This window comes from Ambystoma mexicanum, chromosome 9, assembly GCF_040938575.1.
Source record: "Ambystoma mexicanum isolate Mex_15411 chromosome 9, UKY_AmexF1_1, whole genome shotgun sequence".
NCBI lineage: Eukaryota > Metazoa > Chordata > Amphibia > Caudata > Ambystomatidae > Ambystoma > Ambystoma mexicanum.
Genome location: NC_090931.1, coordinates 736,933,955 through 736,960,278, shown reverse-complemented (window position 1 = coordinate 736,960,278; position 26,324 = coordinate 736,933,955). Strand labels below are relative to the sequence as shown.

Here is a 26,324-nt window from a genome sequence, read left to right as displayed (position 1 = left end):
ACTGTACTGTTTACCACTTTTATTACCTTTTATCAACAGATCATCAGGTACAAACACATCAAAATACAACAATTCACAGCAACATTAAAAAACATATATTATATACGAACAATAATTTATCAAGTCGCAAATAATCCTATATAAATCCATGTGCATATTGGGCAATAGTTCAAAATTAGTCCATTATAATTAATTGGGACCTTCCTTTTCCTGATCCCTACTCAAATGCGTAACCTTAGCTCATATCAGGGAAATAATCTCAGCTACCATCTTTCTAGTTGTTTACAAATGAAACCTAAGGTTTATTAATTTAGTTGTTTCAATAAGGGAGTTTATCGAAGTCAAGCTCGGTGCAAGTATTTTGGCACAGAAAACACTGTGGCCCCATCTCCAGTTTCTTTTTATTTTTGTATAGTCTTTATTTAATTTTTCAAGTAAAACAATAGCATAACAACAAAGCAATACGTGAGTAACATATTCAACATAGTAATATAAAAACATCATCTAAAACAGTTAGCAATCAAGTCAAGAAAAATATTACATTTAAACAAAAAACCCATCTAAGTAATTAATAACTGATCAATGGTATAATAGAAAGGAATACAACAAATCAAGAAAAACACAAAACATAATACATGACAAAACTCAAACCTACAGGAAACAAATACCCACCCAACAATATTGAATAATGACTTATACACTCTATCTAATCATTAATCATAACATTAATTAAATGGTCCCCACTGTTCCTTTTAAGCATCCTCTCTATGTTGCTTATCAAACTTTATCTTTTCAAAGCTTGAGAGATCTTGCACATTAACAAGCCATTCTGCCACACATGTTTTTTTCCTGGTTTTCCAGACTCTTAATATTTGTCTGGTTGCAACCAAGAGAACTTTATTGGTCCAACTTAATTCTGTATAATTAACAAACCTACAACACAAGGGATTTCAGAAGCACCGCAGATGGGAGTTCTTGGAAACATAATATGTCAATTCTATCTAGTATGTCATTCCAAAAATTCCTTACTCTGGCACAATTCCAAACCATATGTAATAAGGTACCTTTCTCCTTCTGGCATCCCCAGCAACTTTCACTTTCTACCAGTCCTAATCTGCGCATCCAAACTGGTGTCCAATAAAAGTACCCCAATATCTTTTGGTGGATGTAACGCAGATTTAAGTCAGTTTTTGCCCTGATAGGGACCTTCCACAGACTCTCCCGTTCCTCTATTGAAATAACCCTGCCCAATTCCTCAGACCAAGTAAGTCTCAATTTATTCCATGACTCTGTTAAATGAACCTCTAATGGAAAAAGTTTCAAAAAAGTTGACACTTTATGTGGCGCAGTCATGAGAAAGCTGCATGGTTCTTTCCAAAATTAAAGCCATCAGTAATCCATATCTCCTTAACTCCCTCCTATGCAAACCAAATTTCTCTCTCAAATGTTCAAAGCTTGCCATTTTTCCATCACACCAGATATCCCCAATTAATAATATACCCCTATTAATCCAACTCCTCCAATATAACATACTGTTATTAATCTGCAAACCTGGATTGTGCCAAATGGAGGCTTCTTTATAAAAGAACAATCTTTGCCCACTTCCCAATATCAGTGACGTTACAGCATCTTTTATGACAACCACTGTTTGCACGCCACATACATGTTTAGGTAATTTCCCCAATGAATATAAACTCTCAATACGATACAGCTTCATTTTTTGATTTTCTATTTGCGCCCATATTGGAGTCGTTGGACTGTCCATAGTGAAGTAAGTGACCGACTTTTTTAAAATAAATCCTTTGCAGTAGTTTTCAAGATTAAGGTATCCAAATCCCCCTTCTTGCACACTGCAAACCAAAATATAACGATGTATCCTCGGTTTCTTATCAACTCCCCACAGAAATTCCTGGAATACCTTATCAATACGCGCTGCATTTGTTTTAGTAAACTTAACAAGGAGCGACTGAATGACATACAAGACTTTTGGCAATAGCACCATTGTAATCGCATTCATTTTTGCCCTAATGTTCAGCAAACGTCTTCCCATTTGCAAATATCCCTACAAAGTATCTCTATTACTTTGTCTACATTATATCCAACCAGTTTTCTCAAATCCCTAACAAGATGCACTCCTAAGTATTTCACATTACCATTCTCTCATTTACAGTTGCAATCCAACAAACAACTATGATCTGGGGTGTCCTTAACAGGAAAAACTACTGTTTTCTCCCAGTTCATTTTGTAACCCGAAAGAAACACAACCTCATCAACCATGCATTTTAGAGTAGAACCCCCCTCAGTTGGATTACCAAGAATAATCCTGACATCATCCGCATAGGCTAGTACCTTGACTTCCTCTTCCCCTATCTTTAAACCTTTCAGAATTAGATTTTGTCGAATATAGATCAAAAACGGTTCCAGTACCAAATTAAAGAGGTAAGGAGACAATGGGCACCCTTGTCGTGTACCTCTAAACAGATTAAAAGAAGCTGACAAATTCTCATTCACCCAGACTCTGGCACTAATATCCAATTGTAGCGCTCCTACAGCATTAACAAACAAGGGTCCAAAACCCATTCTCACTAATGTATAATTTTAAATAGTCCGTCCAATTTACCCTGTCAAAAGCTTTCTCAGCATCTAAAAATTAAATAATAGTTCGCCAGCCTGAGTTTGTCAAATTCAAAACATCTAGGAGCGTTCTAATATTATTATACCCATAGCGTTGTTTCATAAAACCAACTTGTGTTTTATCAATCAGATCCCCAATATGCTTATCCAGTCTGTTAACTAGAATCTTCGTAAAAATCTTCACATCCACATTAAGCAATGTCATCGAGGGACATATAGTACCTTCTACTAGAAAGCGATTGTAAAGAGCACACAATTCCGGCGCTAACTGAACATCAAAAGACTGATAAAATACAACTGGGAGCCCATCCAAGCCTGGCGATTTCCCACTTTTTAAACCATTAATAGCCTGTATAACTTCTGAGACAGAAAAAGGGGCATCCAAAAACAATCTACCTTCATTAGAAAGGCAAGGAATATCAATTTTAGCACAAAAAGTCCTCTAGTTCATGTTCTAATGGGGCATGGTCTTCAGTATATAATGTGGCATAAAATGAATGAAAACTTTCACTAATCTCTTCTTAACCACCACACCACCCACACCATTATCGATGTTTTGAAAAAAGGACCTCTCTGAGAAACCCTTCAACTATTTGGCCAACAATCTACCCCCAAGAACCCCTTCTTTCCAATATCGTTGTTTCGTGTAGAAAATACCCCTATTTGCTTGAGCATCAATTTCACATTTTAATAACTCCCTTGCCTTGTCAACTTTAATACGATCCTCCTCAGACTTTGAACAAGCATATATGTTTTTTGCAAGTCACATAACTCTAATTCTAATTCCCTTAATTTGATTCGCCCCTTCTTCCTTACTCTAGCGGTCCAGTTTATCAAATCCCCCCAAATGATTGCTTCAAATGAGTCCCATACCATAAAGCTATCTGTGGAGCCATTATTCTCTGAAAAATAGTTCACTATAGAATTACATAAAATCTTCCATGCTTCATCATTCCTCAGGATAAATGGTTTAAGCCTCCACCTACAAAACCCAGTTTGTTCTGACCCAAGTCCAGTTTAATCTCAACTAATGAGTGATCCGAGAGGTGTCGCTCACGAATGTCTGCCTCTATTACAGCCTCAACTAACTTATCAGAAACAAGGATATAATCTATTCTAGAGAAGGAATCGTGAACCGGTGAGTAAAATGAGAAATCTCTTTTCCCCACGATGTAGATTTCGCCAGACATCAACCAAGTCAAACATATCGATACAATCTTGAAATTCCTTACTTGATTTTTGTACAGTAAAGGAACACGTAGAAGATCTAAAGATCTTGTAATCCAAAACACAATTAAAATCTCCACCTAAAATCACCAATTCCCCTCTCATGTCCCTTAACAATATGACCAAGTTTTCAAAGAAATTTCTCCCACCTGCACAAGGACCGCAAATAGAACCGAGGGTGATAAGTCTACCTTCATATTGCAAATCAATCAAAATGATGCGTCCTTCGTCATCCATAGCCACCTTATTTGCATGGATACCCCATCCATTTCGAAATAAAATTCCTACCTACCCCTCTAGATTTCGATGAGCATCAATTCAACCACATTCTTGAGTACCTTGAGTTATTAAGGAGATTCCCAGAACCTTCCACTAGATGAGTTTCCTGTCGAAGGACTACATCAATTCTATCCCTCTTAGGTTTAGCCATTATTTGCTTTCTTTTTACCGGGCAATTCAAAACTTTAACGTTCCATGTGCCCAATGATAAGAATCCCATCCTAAACTACAGATCTGTACTTATAAACATTTAAATTTCAACTGCAGAACATAAACAATTAATATATGCGACTGAAATTCACTCGAAACATCACAGTAATAAATAGGATAGTGTGACAACCTGACGCATTGAGTAATACATTTGGATATAGCAGACCCTTCAGAAAAATATAAATCCAGAGTGCAAAGTAACTTTCCCTCCCCAACAAGGACACACATAAAGACACCATACAAAAACATGTTAGAGCTTCTATTAAAAGGAGCCCGACAAAAGTCAGACTCAGTTAAAGTACTAATATGTACATTCATATACATAGTCGTAACCGTACCCACCCAGAAGCCTGTGCCATCTTTATCACAGCCTTATTCAATCCCTCTTTTCATACATGAATAAGTCCCAAGCTAGTCCCGTGACCACTTAAGTCATAATAATATTAATTTCACATTTATATAGCGCTACAAACCCTCAGGTATCTGAGCGCTGCTTATTATTACCCACGGTGTGTGGTGCTCATTTATCGACCTCAGAAGGATGAAAGGCTAAGTTTGGCCCTGCCGCGATTCGAACCTGCGTTAGCAAGCTCTGCACGGATGTCAAAGCGAGCGCTCTACTCTCTGTGCCACTTGACCGGCCATAGAGGATAAATAATTATTCCACTGGGTCACAAACCCATATAAGCCCATAACTGCAGTTTCTACATACCAATGATGTTTGTACTTTGTGTCATCAAGTGTTTTTCTAAAACAATCAAAAAACACTGTGCAATAGATTATCCATCACTACAACACATCTCGCAATCGGATTGCCAAAGGTGAAAGGTAACCCTCACTAGCGTAGTACACCTGCCCCTAATTGTGATATCAAGTATCACACAGTACTGCAACTAGTGTAGTGAACTCTACTATTAAGCACTCAACAAGGCCTACCCCTAGATGACTCATTACCCCCTAGGGTACATGTACAAGACCAACAGATCAATATAACGAACAATGTAAAACAAGAAAGAGTGAGGATTGTAAGGACCAAATGACTAATCAAGGAACTGGCAGCAAAACACCCTCCTTCCATCCGAACTCGGGTAGTAGTCTACCATTAACAGGGTAACCCCAAAACAATAACATACATGACCCATCCCCCCAACAGCTACCAGTGGCAGTTATCATTTATATAGCCTAATAATTATACAGAACACTTAACACAGATAACCCCTGACCACAAGCAGCCAGAAACATCAGATTCCTGCAAGCACGCCCTACAGATATAGCAGTGAAATGGCAGATTCCTGCAGAAGCGGAAAGTTAATGTGAGATTCTTGAAAACACACCCAGTAGACGCAGCAGTGGAATGGGAGACTCCTGCAAGCATGCACTTTAGAAGCGCAAGGTGTTAACTAATATCACCTACCAGATAACCCAGCCAAATTCACATGAAGCATGACATGAAACAGATTTCCAGGGTCAGTGGATTACAGTTATGCCAGCATTCTTAGAAGAGGTATGAATATCAGTCTCCAACAATAACAATATTGAACTACACGTGTAAAGTCACACGGGCAACACAGTGTCAAAACCATGCCAGTGAACGTACAAAAGTCGACTCTGGGCCTCCTGGCTACAAAGCCAGGTCATTGAAAGCATTGTAAGTTCAAAATTTAAAAAAACAAACGAGTCATCACACGAGTTAATGTTTCAGTGCTCACTTGTTTCCAACCCAGGCTGACATCCGCGTTCCGTTCACATCGGGAGCACTCCCAGCCATGCAGTCTCCTTACGGATGTCAGAACCGTTACCTCAGACATCCGACTTGATGCGCCATCCGGGGACAAAGTTCACATCTGCACTGGAACTGGTAGCTGAAGACTCGCGTAATACGCAAAATGTGCAAAACATATATGTTTAGTTGGGTGCTTTCCTCCAACCCAGCTCAACTCGACAAACCGAATCAAAATAAAGGCAGAAGTATCTGTTGAACGTAATGGAAAAATGAAAACGCGGTAGTTCTAAGACAACAAAGTCCAACAATAACATTATAAAAACAATAAGTACAAACCATAAATCTCACTAAATTCTATTTACCGCGTTTCTTCTTTTGCTGGGCAGATTTTTGAGACACTGATGCTGCCTCCATTGGCTCTGTGTCCAAATCTGTCAAAAATGCTTCTGCTTGTTTGTAATCAACACAGGAGTATAATTGGGCTTCCACACCAATTTGCATAATGGCCGGATAGACCATAAAATATTTCAAGTTCTTGTTTTTCTCCTTTTCTATTGCAGTTTAAACACATTTCCTCTTGTGCAAGGTATCTTTACTCAGGTCTGCAAAAATCATTATTTTGTTTCCTCCCCACGCCAGATTCCCAATCTCACAGGATTTTTTGAGGATTCATTCTCTGGTAGGAAATCTAAAAAATATAATAAAGTATCTGGGGCGCTGTCCCAAGGCGAGTTTTTGGTTCAGTGATCTATAGGCTCTCTCCATCTATAGAGGCATCTTTGGGTCAAGATGAAGTATAGAGATCAAAACTTTCTCCAGAAAGGACATTGGATTTCCCCGCTCCACATTTTCTGGAAATCCAGCAATCCTCACGTTGCTTCTCCTTGAGAAATGTTCTTGTTCTGAGAGCTTGAGAGACAACTTCCCGTTTTCAATCTCTAACTGTCTCACTTGGTCTGCCAGGCGTAAGGTTTTATCATCCACAGTATTGAGATGGTCTTCCACAGATACCATTCAGGAACTTTACCTCAGCATTGAACAAACTTGCCTTAATATCTGCAATATCAACAGTCACTTTGGTAAGTAAATCCAGCAGTTTATCCTCTCTTCTCCACCTTTCTGTCGCTTTGCTGGTTGAGAGGTCTCAGCAGTCACAGCTAGGCACGTTTCTTTAGCCATATTCAGAAAGGATAATATTAACAGAAATAGGCACAGCTCAGCTCCTAAGCAGCCATCTCTGGAGCTGACAGTTCTAGAATCCCATATAGATTGGGCAACTGTCCTTATGCGGAGAGGCTGGATCCTTGGTTTTAAGTACATTTTCCTGAAGGTCCAAGTATGGGGGACAGATTGACCTGAAGTAAGTCTCACTTTCTAGGCATGTGTTACAGTATGTACCTTTGTCGGACTGTTGGGTATTCCACTTAAGTAACCGGGAGGCTATGGGAAGCAGGTTCAATCGGAACTTTTATACATAAACAATGCATAAATGTTGTCTTACTTCATCCAGGCAGTCCTCAACCCAAGAGCCAGCTTGCGAGACCTGTAAACTGAGAGGGTAGTTGAATTAAGAATTCTAGATAGGAGGTGCTCCTCCTCCTTTATGATTTCTTTAGTCATAGTTGTTATTTCATTTGGTTTCAGCCATGTATTTTCATGTCCAATTCTAAATAAAGTGGACTTGATAGAAGCACACTAGGGGATTGAGGAAAGCCCCAGATATGTAAGGAGGTCCTTCACAGCATGTCTATTTTCTCAGATCTGGAGAGCTACAGACACTAACCAAGTACATAAGTCGAATAAGAGCAGCAAGATTACTGAGCTGGGTGAGGTTTACTTCTATATGCAAGTGAATTGTGGGGGGGTACTAGTCGGCAGACCCAAAATGTTTTTCAGGAAACAATTCTCCTTAATACAGAATGTCTTGCTATGCATGTGCTCCCAAAGATCTGACCCACAAAGGGCTGATTGCTTCTGCTGTGATTTGTAGGCCCCTCGTGATACCCTCACAGCTCAATTCCCATAATCATGCATGAACGCTGCAACGGCTCCACAATATATTGTGAGAGAGTGGTACTAGCTTTCTCCACTTGATTGTTCAAATTCCCCTTACTTGAGAATCTAATACCCAGGTAATTGTAGCTGTTAACTTGCTCAACGATAATGCCATCTATAGATAGTACAAGCTTCACTTGTTTCTTTCTTTTCCCCACAAAAATCGTAGATTTTGTTTTGCTGTAGTTGATGCTCAGACCTTTACCCATGCAAAATGCCTTGAGCAAGCCAAGTTGTTTTTTCAGCCCCACTGGTGTTAAAGAAATAAAGACTGCATCATAGGCAAACATGTCACGCACGGCGGCCGCGGCCGCTGGCAGTTGTGGAGACGCTGGCGCTGGAGCGGCCATTGAAATGGCCGTTACGACGCTGCACGTTCTCCAGCCGCGGTCCAGCTTTCCGCTGTCGGACCAGCGGCGCGCTTTATTACGAGCGCCAACCCGGAAGCCCGCGTGTTGCAACCTACTCGCATTAGGCTTCCGGGTTGGTACGCTCCAGTCCTTTCCTCTGTGTTCGACCCTTCTCCCGCTACCTTCTCCTGTGGTTTTGTGCCGTCCAGCCTTGTTATATCGGCTACTCCCGTTCCTCTCTGGCTTCCCTCTTCCTCTGCAGTCCCTCCGTCCTCGCAACAATCGTAGCTCCAACATTTCTTCCCTTTCTTTCTCTGTCTGATTGTTACTCACCACTCCCATCCTACCCTCATTGGGTAGGCTTTTCATTCTGTTGGGTCCTCTCATTCCAATCATTTCGGCCTGGCATCCTGTCATCGTACTCACCCAAGAGGGGTTTTTTGTGCCTTTTGGCTTTTTCCCCTTCATTGGTCTGCCCCGTTTCGGGGGCCCCCCTAGGCCCCGAGTCAGAGGGGCAGGGTGGCTTCCTCTCGAGGCAGACCCCATCTGCATTCCAGAGAAGAGGCTTTGAGAAGAAGGAGATTTGGACTCCAAACAGAAGAAGAGTCGGCAGGTGAGCAGGAGGGCATAAGGGTCACTTTGGATAGTGGTGAGGAGTCGATTGACCCAGGGAGTGATTGGACAGTTTGCAACGCCCGAGAAGAAGTATGGCCTCCCCCGAGCAGATACAAGAATTAGTGGCTGCGGTCCAGGCCATGAATGTTGAATTGCAAAATGTAAAGGCAGATAATGCGGTCCTGAGGCAGATGATCTCTCATCGGGAAGCTAGAGATTCCGACTTACCGCCTATGACCTTATCCACAGGCAAATATGAAGGCACCCCAAAGCGCTTAAAAGAATTCTTGGAAGCCTTTTCCATTTATTTTGCCTTCAGACCTCTGATGTTCTCTAATGATCAAGCCAAAGTGGGGTATATGATATCTAACATGATCGGTAATGCCTTGGCTTGGGCCACCCCATTTGTGACCAACAACAACCCTATTATCAGAGATTATGGGGGTTTTCTGACCTTACTGCGCCAGACTTTTGAACAACCCGAGATAACACATGTGGCGGCAGAAGAACTATTGGATGTGCAACAGGGTTCCAGTGACCTGCTGACATACCTCTCCACCTTTAAACGTTTGGCCTCTGAGGCAGGTTGGCCAGAAAGGGCCCAGTATACAATTTTCCGTCGAGGATTGAAGGAGGAGATAAAGGATGAGCTGGCCAGGATAGCCCGTCCCACTACCCTGTCGGACTTATTCTCCATTGTAACACAGATCGACTACCGCCTTAGTGAACGCAAGGCTGAAAAGAAGAAGCAGAAAGCGGCGGTCACCCCTCTACCTAGTGCCTACCCAATGCCCTCACTGTCTCACTCCAGTAATAAGGAGGAACCAATGCAAGTTGGGTCCGCACGATCCTCTTTGACACTCGAAGAAAGAAGACGTCGGAGAGATGCGGGCCTCTGCATGTATTGTGGATCCAATTCCCACTTGCTTCAGAACTGTACTGAAGTCCCGCCTAGACGCTCGGGAAACGATCGACCTCGGAACTGAAAGGGACGAGTACCCGAGGTCCGACCACAAGTCCCTATGTTACGATGACTGTAGCTTCTCATTCCACCACCATGGACTCTCGCCTTATGGCTGTTCCCATCCTGTTGGAAACCCCGACAAAAGTCTTCACCACCATGGCGCTATTGGATTGTGGCGCCGCAGGGGTATTTATGGATACCGAGTGGGCACACAAACATGGTCTCCCTCTGCTGCAACTGGAAGAGGTCCAGAAGGTAGAAGGAGTTGATGGTTCTCCCCTGTCATCGGGGCCTATCACCCATTCCACTGTTTCCTTGAAGGCGTGCATTCTCCAGCATTCGGAACAGATACAATTTGACCTAATACGAGCAGCCCATTTCCCAGTTATCCTCGGAATTCCCTGGCTAAGGAGGCATAACCCGCTCATCGATTGGGCACAGAACACCCTGGCTTTTACCTCCTCATATTGTAAACAGAACTGTTTACTCCATGCCTCAGAAGATTTGGTACAAGTCCTTACCCCCCAACAAGAAGGAGTACATGAAGTTTGTAAAATTCCCTCAGAATTGGATAAGTTCAAAGGAGTTTTTAAAGACAAACCTGTCTTGGATCTCCCTCCGCATCGGCCGGAAGACTGCGCCATCGAGCTGGTGCCAGATGCCCTGGTTCCGTTTAGTCGCATGTTTTCCTTGTCTCTATTGGAGAAGAGGGCGCTTCGAAATTACTTGGACTCTCATCTGACCAATGGCCTCATTCGTCCCTCCAAATCACCGACTGGAGCCTCTTTATTTTTCATACCAAAAAAGGATTCCTCAGAATTAAGGCCATGTATTGACTATCGGGGTCTGAACAAGGTCACAGTACGCGACCGTTATCCAATGCCTTTGATAGCAGACATATTGGAAGCTGTACAGGGCGCGACCATCTTCTCTAAATTAGATCTCCGGAGTGCCTACCACCTTCTCCGGATAAGAGATGGGGATGAATGGAAGACTGCCTTTCGGACTCCGTTTGGCCTTTTTGAATATCGAGTGATGCCATTTGGCTTGGTTAACGCTCCGGCCATATTCCAGCGTTTCATGGATCGCCTGTTTTCTGACCTATTATTCATCTGTATCATAGTTTACCTTGATGACATCTTGGTTTTTTCAAAATCCTCCTCCGAACATACATCGCATCTTCAGACAGTGTTGCATAGGCTACAATCTCAACACTTATTGATTAAACCTGAGAAGTGCCTCTTTTATATGTCTGCTGTTCCTTATTTGGGTTATATCTTATCCCATGAAGGCATAACCATGGATCCCAGGAAGGTGTCTGCCATCATGGACTGGCCTCCACCCACGTCTTTGAAAGATGTCCAACGGTTCTTAGGACTAGCCAACTTCTATAGGAAATTTATCGGACATTTTTCGCAAATAGTGCTGCCCATTACTTCGTTACTTAAGAAAGATGCCAAGCCATTTCAATGGTCGGAAACAGCCAATCAAGCCTTTATTGATCTAAAGGGGAGATTCTGTTCCGCACCCATTCTATCCCAACCTGATCAGAATCAGCCCTTTGTAGTAGAGGCTGATGCTTCTGCTAGCGCCTTAGGAGCAGTACTTCTTCAACTCAAAGATGGACTGGAACATCCTATCGCATATCTTTCTAAAACACTATCTACAAGTCAACAGAATTACTCTGTGATTGAAAAGGAACTTCTGGCTCTCAAGGTGGCATGTGAGGAGTGGAGACACCTACTTCAAGGCGGTTCACATCCATTCACTTTACGTACTGATCATAAGAATTTGAAAATTCTCCGGAATATGGAATGTGTCAACTCAAGGCAGGTGCGCTGGGCTCATTTCTTCAGCCATTATGACTTTTCTATCACCTACATTCCAGGCACTCAAAACAGCTTGGCAGACCCCTTGTCGAGGTGTCAGTCTTCCGAATATCACTCTTCTTCACTTAGTCATACTATGTTTCCACGGAACCGGATAGTGGGGATAATCTCGTCATTCCTTCAAGAGGTTAAGACAGCAACCCAACCTAATTTGGCAACCACTGTGCCGGGTGACTTACATCCTCAACTTCGTTGGTCTGAAGGTCTTTTACTGGTGGGACAGCGTTTGTACATTCCCTCTAAGTCCTTACAACTGAAGGTTCTGGAATGGGGTCACAACCATGTTACCGCTGGACATAGAGGTGTCAAAGGTACATTAGAGTTGATTTCTCGCTCTTTTTTTTGGCCTTCTCTTTCGCGCGACGTGAAGCAACATTGTAAGTCGTGTATGGTGTGCGCCCGAAGTAAGAACTCCACTCACAAGCCCTATGGGTTGCTGATGCAACCGGACTTGCCAAGCCGGCCATGGTCCCAAATATCCACAGACTTTATTGTAGACCTGCCCCGATCCCAGGGATTGACATGTCTTATGGTTACCATCGATACATTTACCAAGCTGGCTCATTTCTCAGCGCTGCAAGGAGTGCCATCCGCTACTGAAATGGCCGAAGTTTTCCTTAGGGACGTATTTAGGCTCCACGGTCTGCCTGATAAGATCATTTCTGACCGGGGCACTCAATATACCTCTCGATTTTGGGGCGCCCTATGTCAACGGTTAGGTATAGAGAGGGCCTTGTCATCCGGTTTCCATCCTCAGACTAATGGTCAGACAGAACGCCTTAATGCCTCTCTGGAGCAATACCTCCGATGTTACGTCAATAAGAATCAGGACAATTGGGTGAGTCTTCTGCCCACCGCCGAATTCGCGTATAACAACGCTGTTCACTCGGCAACGGGACTCAGCCCCTTTTTTTGTTCTTATGGTTTCCACCCTCGCGGTATTCTACCGGTTTTCTTCTCACCCACTAATATACCCACCATCGAATCCACCTTAGATCAAATAACCACAGCCCACACTACCGCCCAACAAAGTTTGGTATCTGCCAGACGCAGGTATAAGGATGTGTCTGATCGTGGTCGTTTACCAGGTCCTGATTGGAAGGAAGGGGAGCGGGTCTGGTTGTCCACTAGATATTTGCCTAGATGGGTACACCCGACCAAACTAACCCCCCGGTTTATCGGACCTTTTAAAATAATCAAGAGAATTAACCCAGTGGCTTATAGATTACAACTTCCCAAGTCCATGTCTCGGATACACCCAGTCTTTCACTCCTCCCTACTCCGTACAGTTGATTCGAGCACCCCTGTTAGAAAAGCTACAGGTATAGTGGGTAATCCCAAGTCTATACCAGAAGAATATGAGGTGTCTGCTATCTTAGATTCCAGATATCGTAGAGGCAGATTGGAATACCTTGTGTCGTGGAAGAACTATCCCAGTTCAGAGGATTCTTGCGAACCCAGGTCATATGTACATGCTCCTCGACTGCTTAGGAGTTTTCACCGAACACATCCTGGGAAGCCCGGAGGGTTCGGATCTGGAGGGGGGCATACTGTCACGCACGGCGGCCGCTGGCAGTTGTGGAGACGCTGGCGCTGGAGCGGCCATTGAAATGGCCGTTACGACGCTGCACGTTCTCCAGCCGCGGTCCAGCTTTCCGCTGTCGGACCAGCTGCGCGCTTTATTACGAGCGCCAACCCGGAAGCCCGCGCGTTGCAACCTACTCGCGTTAGGCTTCCGGGTTGGTACGCTCCAGTCCTTTCCTCTGTGTTCGACCCTTCTCCCGCTACCTTCTCCTGTGGTTTTGTGCCGTCCAGCCTTGTTATATCGGCTACTCCCGTTCCTCTCTGGCTTCCCTCTTCCTCTGCAGTCCCTCCGTCCTCGCTACAATCGTAGCTCCAACATTTCTTCCCTTTCTTTCTCTGTCTGATTGTTACTCACCACTCCCATCCTACCCTCATTGGGTAGGCTTTTCATTCTGTTGGGTCCTCTCATTCCAATCATTTCGGCCTGGCATCCTGTCATCGTACTCACCCAAGAGGGGTTTTTTGTGCCTTTTGGCTTTTTCCCCTTCATTGGTCTGCCCCGTTTCGGGGGCCCCCCTAGGCCCCGAGTCAGAGGGGCAGGGTGGCTTCCTCTCGAGGCAGACCCCATCTGCATTCCAGAGAAGAGGCTTTGAGAAGAAGGAGATTTGGACTCCAAACAGAAGAAGAGTCGGCAGGTGAGCAGGAGGGCATAAGGGTCACTTTGGATAGTGGTGAGGAGTCGATTGACCCAGGGAGTGATTGTGACAAAACAATAGGATGGGGAACTGATACCCTCACCCCCAATGATGCAGCATCAGTGTAGATGACAGAACCTTCCCTATCACACCATTAACAAATAATCAGAAGAGAGTTGGTGCAAGCACATAGCCCTGACAAATGCCATTCTGCTCTTCAAATGGTTGGGTTATTTACCCACTAATACTCTAACTGCTGCCTCATTATTTGTGCATAATAGCAATATCGCTTTGAACTGGTTTGGGGGGTATGTCTAGAAGCCATAGTGTTTCCCATAATTTGGATCTCGGGACACAATCCAAAGCTGTTTGCAAGTGGATGAATAGAGCATATAAGGGTATTCTCAGAAAATATAGGAAAAGGAAATGGCGATTGCGCGTTTACTGTGCATTCGGCTGCAACCAAAATACTGATTCCCATTATACCGAACAAGGGGAGTATGGGTTGCAGGGGTGTCCCCCGCTCCCCTTGTTCAGTATAATGTGTTCGGGGTGTCCCCCGCTTCCATTACATGGATAGCGGGAAGACAAAATAAAAAGTTCCATTAGTGTAAGGGAACTGACGTCTCGGGAATAGATGGGAGTCAGCGGTACACTTCGCCGAAAGGTAAGTAGGGGTATAAAGGAGCAGCAGATATGGGGATAAAGGGAAAAGTGCTCTATGTGATCACTGCGCTGTGCAATTTTCGTAGTCAACATTTCCGTCTTTGGAAATTTGGGCCGCACAGTGATCACATAGATCCCATATAAGGGCATCTTCCTGAGTGATATGTATTTCTCAACAATTAAAAATGGTCCGACGATGACCAAGCGGTGGACGGCACAGATGTCCGAGCCGTGAGCTCCTGTGTGCTCGAGGCCATACGAGGCCCCAAAATAAGGATCTTTCCCCTCCAGATGCTCTGAGTAGGGGGAGGCGTATGTGCCTGCAGTAGCACCCGACCCCCGTAAACCAGCCCGTAGGGGGAACATAGCATGTAAGGCCCCCCCCCCCGCTCTCTGATGAAACGCTTCACTGCATGAGTGGCCAAGATGGTGACCCCCTGTACCCTGCAGGGATATCGAGCTTGCAGTTGGTCCGATAGGTGGCCCTGACAAAGGGGAGCGTCACCCACCTGGCCGTTAGGAATAGTGAGCAGCGATACGGGGAAGCTGGAAACGGTGGTGAAAACAGGAAGGCAGCAGTCTCCGGCTGGTGCGGCAGACACCTAGGAGGAGGAGCGCTGCTCTGGCGGGGGAGCATCAGAGCATTGTCTGAGGAAGCCGTGGGTACCCAGCCGCTCCGGTGTGATCCGGCGTCCCGAGGGAATCCTGACTCCACAGCCAATTTGCGGATAACTGATGCTCTGATGGCTACTGGCAGCGCAGTCATCTGGGGAGAGCCGCTGTCTCCGATGAAAGAACTCCCTGCGCAGTCTGATCCACATAGTTATTGAGAAGCATAACATTAGAATCCCTGTGCAGGAATAGGGTATACCCTCCAATTGTTGATTGTGGAAGTGGAGGAACGAACCAATGAGGCATGCAAGATGGGCTGAGGATGCAGCCTCGTGATCTGTAGGAAAGCTTCTAGGTGCTGAGGGTCTTCTGCAGCTGGAGAGTGAGCCTGGTCTGTCATGAGGTGAGCCGGCAGCCGGTAACCTATCGCCACATTTGGTCCAGAAGTCGCACAAAGCAGTTGGCAGGTGAGGATCCAGAGTGGGCAAGTCCTAAAGGAGCGAGATACTCACCATTGCACAACAGAGCACATCCCCTCTAGCATGACTGAAAGGTCAAAGACGACAAAACACCCCACAGGGGTCCTGTTGGAGGGCAATGGCATCAGGTGTGGGGACGTCTAAGGCACCCTCCTCTGGGAGCTCTTCCTGCAGGGCTGCTGAGGTAAGCCTTCAAGTTTGATCAACTCCTCGATCTTTACAGTACTTAATCACAAGCTCTCCCAAAGCGCTGCACCTGGGCTTCACTTAAAGGGCTCCAAGGCTTGATGTTGTGTGTTGTTGTGGCTGTGAGGGAAGTAGTGGTTTAGTAGTTGTAGTTGCTGTGCAACGCAGGGGGTGCAGATGTGGAGAGAGGTTGGAGTGCCTGAGGTCGTGAGGATTTGTTGTGGTGCATTCTTCAAGTGTTTGGTGATCTTTCCACACTAGGTAGAAAAGGGACAGGGCATTGTTGGAGTGGGTTTTGGTACCACTACTGTGTGGACGGTTTCAGGGTGTGCAGATGTGATGGTTGTATTTCTTTGTGGTGTTGTACGCGCTGGGGATGTGTGTGTATGTGGAGTGTGTGTTGTGAGTGTGTACCCTATTCTGGTAGGTGTCATTTGTGTTCTTTAAAGAGGGAAGATATGTAGTAACCTGGTTTCCCTGTTGCCTTTGTTAGTATGTATGGAATGTTGGGTGAGTGACATAGAATGCAGCCTGTGAGAATGTTGATGTATGAGTGAGAGTTCTGTGAGAGTCAGTTGGAGATGTAGACCCCTGAGTGAGAGGATACCGGTGCATGTTGCTCTAAGCTTAAGGTACCTGATTTGATGTACTTAAATAAAAAGTACAAGAACTTAATTAAAGAAGTTACTAGTACATCCCAAATTGTCAGAGTCATCATTGGAGAACCCAAGCTTTACATAGTGCAGGTGTAAAGAGGAGAGGGGTGGGTATCTAGTTGGCAAGAAAGCTCCAATTTTGGGTAGGAGAGGTATTGGCAGACCCTGAGGGGAGATACATGGCTGAGGGGTTCTTTGGAGGGTTTCCTGTTGACTATAGTGGGGCTGTACAGACCAAATTACACCCAGGATACATTCTTGGTGGACTTGATTCCTACTATCATGGTGTTCAAAGAGGGAGAACTGATTATAGGGGGACTTCAATTGTGTCATCGACCCCTTCATAGACAAGACATCCCTGGCCTCCCCAGCAGACCTCCAAAATGTTAGGGCTGTCACAAGATTGTTGAGGGAGCTAGATGTTGTAGAGTCCTGGTGGTTTCACCAGTATTAAGGGAGCAAGATTTTACATTTTACTTGGTGGTTCACAAATCCTTCACAAGAATAGATTTGGTTTTGACAGCTTGTGCCTTGGTTTGTAGCGACAGAACCAACGCTCCACACAGTTCATGCCCCAGTTACACTCACTCTACAGGGACTCACACCACCCCCCACAGAGCATGCGCAGTGGCAATTAAATAGTGCAGCATTAAGAGACTTGGTGACAAGGCAGAAAATCTGGGCGGTTATAGACTGTTATTTTCAAAAGACCGACCAGGGGGAATTGGACCTGGGGCTGGTGTGGGATGCGGGGAAATCTGTGTTCCAGGCTGAGCTCATTGGGAGAACATGTGCTAAAGCCCGCTCACCAGGGGTACTCGAGAACGAGTTTAAGATTAAAGAGGGAAAACATAAGCAGAAGAACATATTGAGGTCTCTTAGAGCCCTTCAAATAGCTTGGGCTACGCTTGAGACGCTGGAGGTGGGTTTGGCTGCACAATCTCTTTTGCATGCCAAGCAGTACTACTAGTCTAGAGGGGACAAGGCGAATAGAATCTTGGTGGTCAAACTAAAACAAGCACAGCTTTGTAACCCCATTGTGGCCTTAGGGGACCATAATGGAACCGTTCATCGGGACGAATTAGCCAAAGCCCTAATTATAGAGCATTACAATACACAATTTCTAGGGGCGGAAAACACAATCCCAGGGGAATACCGAGAACCTATTGATTTGCCCCAGCTAGCTCAGATATCGGAAGCTGACAAGCTCAGATTGGAGGGCCTGATCATTGCACAGAAGGTGTACTTGGTCATTTGAAATCTCCCAAATAATAAGACCTGGGGCCAGACATGTTTCCCAATGCTTTCTACAAAACCTTTCGAGCTAAATTAGTACCTCAATTGGTTAAGGTGTTTAATTTATTTGGGGTCAGTGGGCGGGTCTCAGGAACCATGGGGAAATCCAGGTCCTCACTTATCCAAAAGCCGGGGAAAGACCCTGTAGAATTGAACTTTTACAGGCCCATAGCGCTGCTCAACATCGATGCAAAGATATTCACGGAAGGTGTTGGCCAATAGGCTTGCAGAGATACTGCCGGACTTATCAATGAAGACCAAGCGGGTTTCATTCAGGGCAGTTCTACCTTTGATAATATTAGGTGTACACTAAACCTGATCGAGGTGGCGGCTCACACAAACCAGTCTGCAGTGGTACTGTCTTTAGATGCAAACAAGGTATTTGACAGCCTGGCACGGCCATACTTAAAAGCAGTATTAAGAGCTTATAGTTTATGGCTTTGGCCCGAACTTCTGCAAATTGGTATTTGCTAACCGTTATGCCCCCTCCACATGGATAAGGGTAAACCACATATGCAAATCAGGTGAGGAACCAGACATGGCTGCCCCTTGTTCCCTTCATTATACGCTTTAACAATGAGCCCCTGGCTCTATTGATAAGGGAGGATCACCTTATTTCAGGCCTTGCCACGGAGAGCGGACAACATAAGGTTGTACTCCATGCGGATGTTGGAATCCTGTTCCTCACCAACCCCATTAGGTCCATCCCTCAAGCCATCGCAGTGATTAAGAGGTTTGGCACCAACTCAGGTTTCTCTACTAACTATGAGAAATCGGTGGGGATGAATATCGGGGAACCGGAGGAACCTCTGCAGGCTATACTCCTATCCCTCCGTTTAAAGTGGGTCTCAGACAAGTTAAGATATTTAGGGGTCTACTTGACACCAACTGTTGATGCATTACATAAAGCACACTTTCCAGGCCTCTTCAAAGAATGTGAGGAAGACCTTAAAAGGTGTGAGCATCAACAAATCTCCTGGCTAGGGAAAATAGCAGTGGTCAAGATGTCCTTTAATCCCAAGCTCTTGTATGCGTTTCATGCCCTCCCAGTCAAAATTCCTATGAGGGCCGTTACCCAGTTGCAGGTGAGAACACTAAACTTCATTTGGGGGGGAAAAGGCCTCGAGTGAGCAGCAGGGTGCTTATGCGGTCCCCTTGGCAGGGGGGCTTGGGAGTGCCCTCTCCCAAAAGGTATTTAATAGCGGCCCAGCTTAGCTCAGAGTTTGATTGGAAGGGAGAGAACATGAAGAAATGGGTGGAGCTGGAACAAGAGGTCACGGCCATCCCCTTAGACAGCATGCCATTCCTGACGCCCAGGGTTCGTGAGGACTGGGGAAAACCTCTAAGCACCACCAAAGCATCTCTTGCATACTAGGATATGGTGGGATGCATGTTGAAGATTCTACTATGGTCTCAGTATTTGGCAATCCAGAGTTCAGCCCAGGTATGGTGGTCCGGTCATTTGCGGCTTGGGAGACTTCTGGGGGGCTCAGACTGGGGCACCTGTATGCAGGCTCGGAACCTCTGACCTTTTTATTTTTGGTTTGATCTTTTTATTAAATTTCAAATCATAAAACCAACAGCAAGGCAGACATAACAACATATAGTTCATCACAGTCTGACTGTAGACCCATTCACCTCAGCGGAAGACAGACGTATAATGAACTTTTCTGGTAAGAAACCCCCCCCCAACCCCTCACTTCACCTGCACCTCCCCCCAACGCATATGCGTACAGAAACACATTATAAAGCAACAAAAAGTATAGTAACTGAGGGCAATAAGGGGATTGGTCGCCCTATATCTGATGGGTGATCTGCTCAGGGCAATGGGTCCAGAATCTCACTCAGGCAGCCAAGAGTCCCCACTGGCTGTGAATAACTGCCATTTAATTACTGACTTTTAGCTAGGCCTTGAGGGGCCGACCCCACATATAGACAGGGTGAGGATATGAATGCAGGTAGAGGCAGAGGCAGTGGCAAAAACGAGGCAGTAACTATAATGGTAGTCCCCCCCCTCAGAGCCACAAAACACTCTGTGGACACAAAGGACCTAGCCTAGACACAGCTATCCGAGGAAGAACCACCCCAGTGGCATGCTAGTAGGAGCAGTTTATACATAGGAATCGGTCAGTTCCCAGCACCAATCGGCCTGCACAGAACCAGAAAGTCATTTGAAAGTGCTTCATTCCAGCGAGCATAGTTTGGCAAGCAGGGTCCTCCAGGTTGATTTGGTAGGTAAAGTATTGGTTTTCCAGTTAAGAATCAAGACCTTACGGGCAGAGAAGAGCATGACATGGATATGTTTACAGATCATGGGGTCCTTCTGCCATTCCTCCCTCTGGGCCCCAAACATTATAGGGCTGGGGGACAATTCGAGTCCAGCACCACATGTGCAAGCAACATGCCTGTGAACCATGTGCCAATGTGCCTCAATCGCCGAACAGGACAATCAAATATGCCCCATGGTGCCCAACCCCCCTGCAACATTGCCAGCATGTGGGCGTGTGTACGAGCCACATCTTATAAAGTTTACTGGTCGTGTAGTACATTTTCTGGATCATTTTATATTGAATCTCCCTGTTACGAATGTTAAATGAAACTGCTGGGATGGCACCGAAAAATTTGAACAAATTCCCTGAGTCAAGTGTGATCTCAAGGTTGCTAGACCACCGAGGCGCTAGTATATGGTTATGTCTGACATTATTGGGGGTGCAGATGGTGTCGAATGTACGCAGGTGCAGGAAGGTCACTATGTTCTGCTCCATTTTGAGTTTGCCAGCTGTCGGCACAGCTTGCTGGGATTGTTCCGTGGAATGCACACGGATCACTGCCATTAAGGTCCTGTACCGGAGTCAGCCAGTTTCTCCCATCCTCAACAGCTGCCTAGCTTCAGGAAAGTCAAGTGGGGTATTCCCATCGTACAAGTCCATTACCCTAACATGCGGCCAAACAGAATCTTGGTTGGGATGCAATTTGTGGCCCAGCCCAAATGATAAGAGTGCTTGTATGCTGATCCACGCCGGCGCTGTCCGGGTGGACGAGCCCAGTGCTGCCCTCAGTCTGTGCCATTGTACGATTGTAGGCCCAACTATCGGGTGCATCCTGATCCTGTAGGGCAATTTGGCGGTGGAATACCCAGAACCTCAGATGGGGAGTACGGCGCCAGCAGGGACAGCTCCATGTCCCTCCAGCTGGTCGGATCCTCTGAGTTAAGCCAACACTTGGCACAGCACACTTGGGTGGCCTGATGGTAAATCCGCCATACTGGCACAGGCAGTCCCACGTCTACCTTAGACACTTGAAGAACCTCAAGCTTCAGCCATACCTTCTTGACCCCCCAGATACATTTAGGCATGTTTAGGGCCATCTCCTTGAACAAGTCCGCTGTGCTGAGCGACCTGACGAAGCGTAGCACGTTTGCTACATCCACGCTTCTGAGCCTACATAATCTGAGGTTCGAACCCTTTGCGGGAAATCCCTTGCAGGACAAGTCCGTGGTGTTGAGCGAGGCAGGTGCGCAGGAGACGCAGCCCAACGAAACGTAGCACGTTTGCTACGTTCACGCTTCCGAGCCTAGATAATCCGAGGTTCAGATCTGCTGCGGCAAAGCCTTCGCAGGACACGTCCGCGGTGTGGAGCGACACAGGTGCGCAGGAGACGCTGCCCAACGAAACATAGCACGTTTCCTACGTCCATGCTTCCCATCCTATATAATCCGTGGTTCGGACCCATGCAGCAAAGCCCTTGCAGGAAAAATTCTGCAGTGTTGAGTGATGCAGGTGCGCAGGAGACGCTGCCTGACGAAACGTAGCACGTTTTCTACGTCCACGCTTCCGAGCCTATATAATCTGAGGTTTGGACCCTCTGCGGCAGAGCCCTCGCAGGGCAAGTCTGCAGTGTTGAGCGGCGCAGGTGCGCAGGAGACGCAGCCCAACGAAACATAGAACATTTGCTACGTCCACGCTTCCGAGCCTATATAATCCGAGGTTCGGACCCTTTGCGGCAAAGCCCTCGCAGGACAAGACTGCAGTGTTGAATGACGTAGGTGTGCAGGAGACGCTGCCCGACGAAACATAGCACGTTTGCTATATCCAAGCTTCCGAGCCTTTATAATCGGAGGTTCGGACACTCTGCGGCAAAGCCCTCGCAGGACAAGTCTGCAGTGTTGAGCGACGCAGGTGCACAGGAGATGCTGCCCGACAAAACGTAGCACGTTTGCTACATCCACGCTTCCCTACCTATATAATCTGAGGTGCAGCAAAGGCCTCACAGGACAAGTCTGCAGTGTTGAATGACGTAGATGTGCAGGAGATGCTGCCTGATGAAATGTATCACGTTTGCTATATCCACGCATCCGAGCCTATATAATCTGTGGTTCGGACCCTCTGCTGCAAAGCCCTCGCAGGACAAGTCTGCGGTGTTGAACGAAACAAGTGCGCAGGAGCAGCTGCCCACCGAAACATAGCATGTTTGCTACGTCCATGCTTGCCAGTCTATATAATCCGAGGTTCGGACCCTCTGCGGCAAAGCCCTCGCAGGAAAAAGTACGCAGTGTTGAGTGACGCAGGTGCACAGGAGACGCTGCCCGACGAAACGTAGCACGTTTGCTACGTCCACGCTTCCAAGCCTATATAATCCGAGGTTTGGACCCTCTGCGGCAAAGCCCTTGCAGGACAAAACTGCAGTGTTGAGTGGCGCAGGTGCGCAGGAGACGCAGCCCAACGAAACGTAGAACGTTTGCTACGTCCACGCTTCCGAGCCTATATAATCCGAGGTTCGGACCCTCTGCGGCAAAAGCCCTCGCAGGACAAGTCTGCAGTGTTGAATGACATAGGTGTGCAGGAGACGCTGCCCGACGAAACGTAGCAGGTTTGCTATATCCACGCTTCCGAGCCTTTATAATCTCAGGTTCTGACCCTCTGCGGCAAAGCCCTCGCAGGACAAGTCTGCAGTGTTGAGCGACGCAGGTGCGCAGGAGATGCTGCCCGACAAAACGTAGCACATTTGCTACGTCCACGCTTCCGTACCTATATAATCTGAGGTGCAGCGAAGCCCTCACAGGACAAGTCTGCGGTGTTGAATGACGTAGGTGTGCAGGAGACGCTGCCTGATGAAATGTAGCATGTTTGCTATATCCACGCTTCCGAGCCTATATAATCTGATGTTTGGACCCTCTGCTGCCAAGCCCTTGCAGGACAAGTCTGCGGTGTTGAATGAAACAAGAGCGCAGGAGAAGCTGCCCAACGAAACATAGCATGTTTGCTACGTCCATGCTTGCCAGTCTATATAATCCGAAGTTCGGACCCTCTGCAGCAAAGCCCTCGGAGGTCAAGTCCGCAGTGTTGAGCGACGAAGGTGCGCAGGAGACACTGCCTCACGAAACATAGCACGTTTGCTATGTCCATGCTTCCAAGCCTATATAATCAGAGGTTTGGACGCCCTGTGGCAAAGCTCTCGCAGGAAAATGCTGCAGTGTTAAGCGACACAGGTGTGCAGGAGATGCTTCCAATGAAACGTAGCACGTTTGCCACTTCCACGCTTCCGAACCTATATAATCCAAGGTCCGGACCATCTGCAGTAAAGCCCTCACAGGACAAGTCTGCAGTGTTGAGGGACATAGGTGTTTGGCAGCAAAGGGGTCTGAGGCGTAGACCTTGAGTGCGAACGACTCACCCTCCTGTTTTCAGCCGCCAGGTTAGAAGTTGTGGGGAGTTAGCTTGCTCTGCGCTTCTTAGCCCCTCTGACTGTGCCCTTCTCCCCGACTTGCGTTCCCCCTCCTCCTGAGACTTGCCCAGGCCATCCTTGTTGATTCCATCCTGCGTGGTTTTCATCGCACTCTTCCTTGTGTTTCACTCCCTTGCCCCTTCCATCCTGGTCTTCCCGCCTCCGCCTCCTCTGCCTGCGTGGTTCACTCGCAATCCTCGATCACGTGTGCTCTGCTTCCTTCCATCCTTGGCTACGTTCGCACCTGCGCATGCTGCCCGTGTGGTTCCCTCGCAATCCTTGATCGCGTGTGCTCCATGTCCCTTCCATCCTCGGTTATTGCCGCGCCTGGGCGTCTCCTGCCTGCATGGTTCACTCGCAATCCTTGATCATGTGTGCTCCGCGCCCCTTCCATCCTTGGCTACATTTGCACATGCGCGTCCTCTGCCCATGTGGTTCCCTTGCAATCCTTGATCGTGTGTGCTCCACCCCCCTTACATCCTTAGATAAGCTTGCGCATGGGCGTCCTCTGCCCGTGTGGTTGCCTCGCAATCCTTGATCACGTATGGTCTGTGCCCCTTCCATCTTTGGCTATGCTCACGCCAGCGCGTCCTATGCCTGTGTGGTTCGCTCGCAATCCTTGATCACGTGTACTCTGCGCTCCTTCCATCCCTGCTATGCTCGCGCCTGCGCGTCCCTCCCAGCGTGGTTCCCATGCAATCCTTGATCGCATGTGCTCCGTACCCCTTGCATCCTTGGCTATGCTCGCGCCGGCGCATCCTCTGCCCGCGTGGTTCCCTTGGAAACCTTGATTGCGTATGCTCCGCGCCCCTTGATTCTTTACTGCGCTCAAACCAGCGCATCCTATGCACGCTTAGTTCCCTGGCAATCGTGATCGCGTGCACTCCGGGACCCTTCCATCCTTGACTACGCTCGTGCCTTTGTGTCCTCTGCCCATGTGGTTCCCTTGCAATCTTTGATTGTGTGTCCTCTGCGACCCTTCCATCCTTAACTACGCTTGTACCTACGCATTCTCTGCGTGTCCCCTGCTCCCCCTGCAGGCCCCTACCCCCCTCGCGCCTGCGCATCCTCTGCCCGCGTGGTTCCTTTGGAAACCTTGATCGGGTGTGCTCCACGCCCCTTGCATCTTTGCTGCGCTCGCACCAGCGCATCCTATGACCGTGTATTTCCCTCGCAATCCTTGATCGCATGCGCTCCACGGCCCTTCCATCCTTGGCTATGCTTGTGCCTGTGCGCCCTCTGCCCGCGTGGCTCCCTCGCAATCCTTGATTGCGTGTGCTCCGCGACCCTTCCATCCTTGACTATGCTTGAACCTACGCATCCTCTGCGTGTCCCCTGCTCCCCATGGAGGCCCCTACCACCCCCCCTGCCTTTTCCCCATCCCATCCCTTGGTACTACTCTGTGGTCTGCTGCTTTTTTCTTCTTCTAGGCCCCTTTTTTGCTTGACTGCACAGTTCTTGTGTCTGCTATCTTTGACTGCTGTATAGTTGTACTGCCTTCTTCTGTATGTTTTTCACTCTCCTCCTTAGGTTCCCTTGATAATTGTTCTGTTACTTAGCCCTCGCTCTGCCTGGTTGTTCCATCAAATCGTACTGCCACCAACTCTGTTGTGTTCCTTTTTTGTTTCAGGTTCCCTCGTTCTTACTCGGTTAACTGGTTTGTTCTTCACATCTACATGACGGCTCTTCTTTTTTGTCTCATCAAGCCCATCGTGTATTGTAATTAATTTGTTCTTGTCTCGTGCTTGTCTCGTCAGCGTGCACGCTGCCTTTTGTGCCCGCCCCTAGTGTCTCCTCACCCTTACCTTTGTTGCCCCAACCCTCACCTCCCCCCACACCCTCCTTTCTCCCCTCACCCCTCCCTCTGCATCCTCTATAGTGCTTTGACTCTCCTATTTTCTCTAAATGCTTCTCTATTGGCTATCCTGACTTTCTTACTAAGACTGGTAGGAAGAAGTTCAAAAGGGATATTCTGGTCTCCAACCCAGGCCTCCCCATTACTGACACCTACACCAGCACTTCCACCAGACAGATCCTCAGGACATCCTTGTTGTCCTTCGCCAGACCTATGGACTCCACATATGGTCTCTCTGCTCTCTCCTTTTTCCTCCTTTCCCATTAATGGTGGCACCAGTGCGAGGCCCTCCTGGCCCGCTTCCACTCCTCTAAGACCATCATTAATGTTTACCTAAATGGCACCGTCTTGGTCCAAGGCGCTCAGGCCAACATCCTCCTCTTTGATAGAAGCTTCCCGTGCCTCATCAATTTCCTTTCTTCTCCTGCTGTCTCTTCTTTCACTTCTGTGGCTCCTTTGCGGTCACCCTCTGCCACGCCTCTGGCTTCCCCTACTTCTTCTCCGGCTGCCCTGTGGCCTCCCTCCTCTGCCACCTCCACGTAAGTCTTTCAAGGGTGGAAACCTTCTCCACGTTGCCACTCTCAACTCTCGCTCAGCTGACAAACACTCCTCCCACATCTGCCGTCTCCTGGAAGAACTCGACCTTGATGTTCTCAGTCTTACCGAGACATGGTTCACAGCCAGA

The 26,324-nt window shown here is 47.1% G+C and overlaps 1 protein-coding gene across 2 annotated transcripts in view; it reads right to left on the bottom strand.

Moving 5' to 3' along the window:
* ANKAR (ankyrin and armadillo repeat containing) overlaps positions 1 to 26,324 on the bottom strand; it is a 1,891,262-nt gene that overhangs the window by 1,098,805 nt on the left and 766,133 nt on the right. The window lies entirely within an intron of this gene.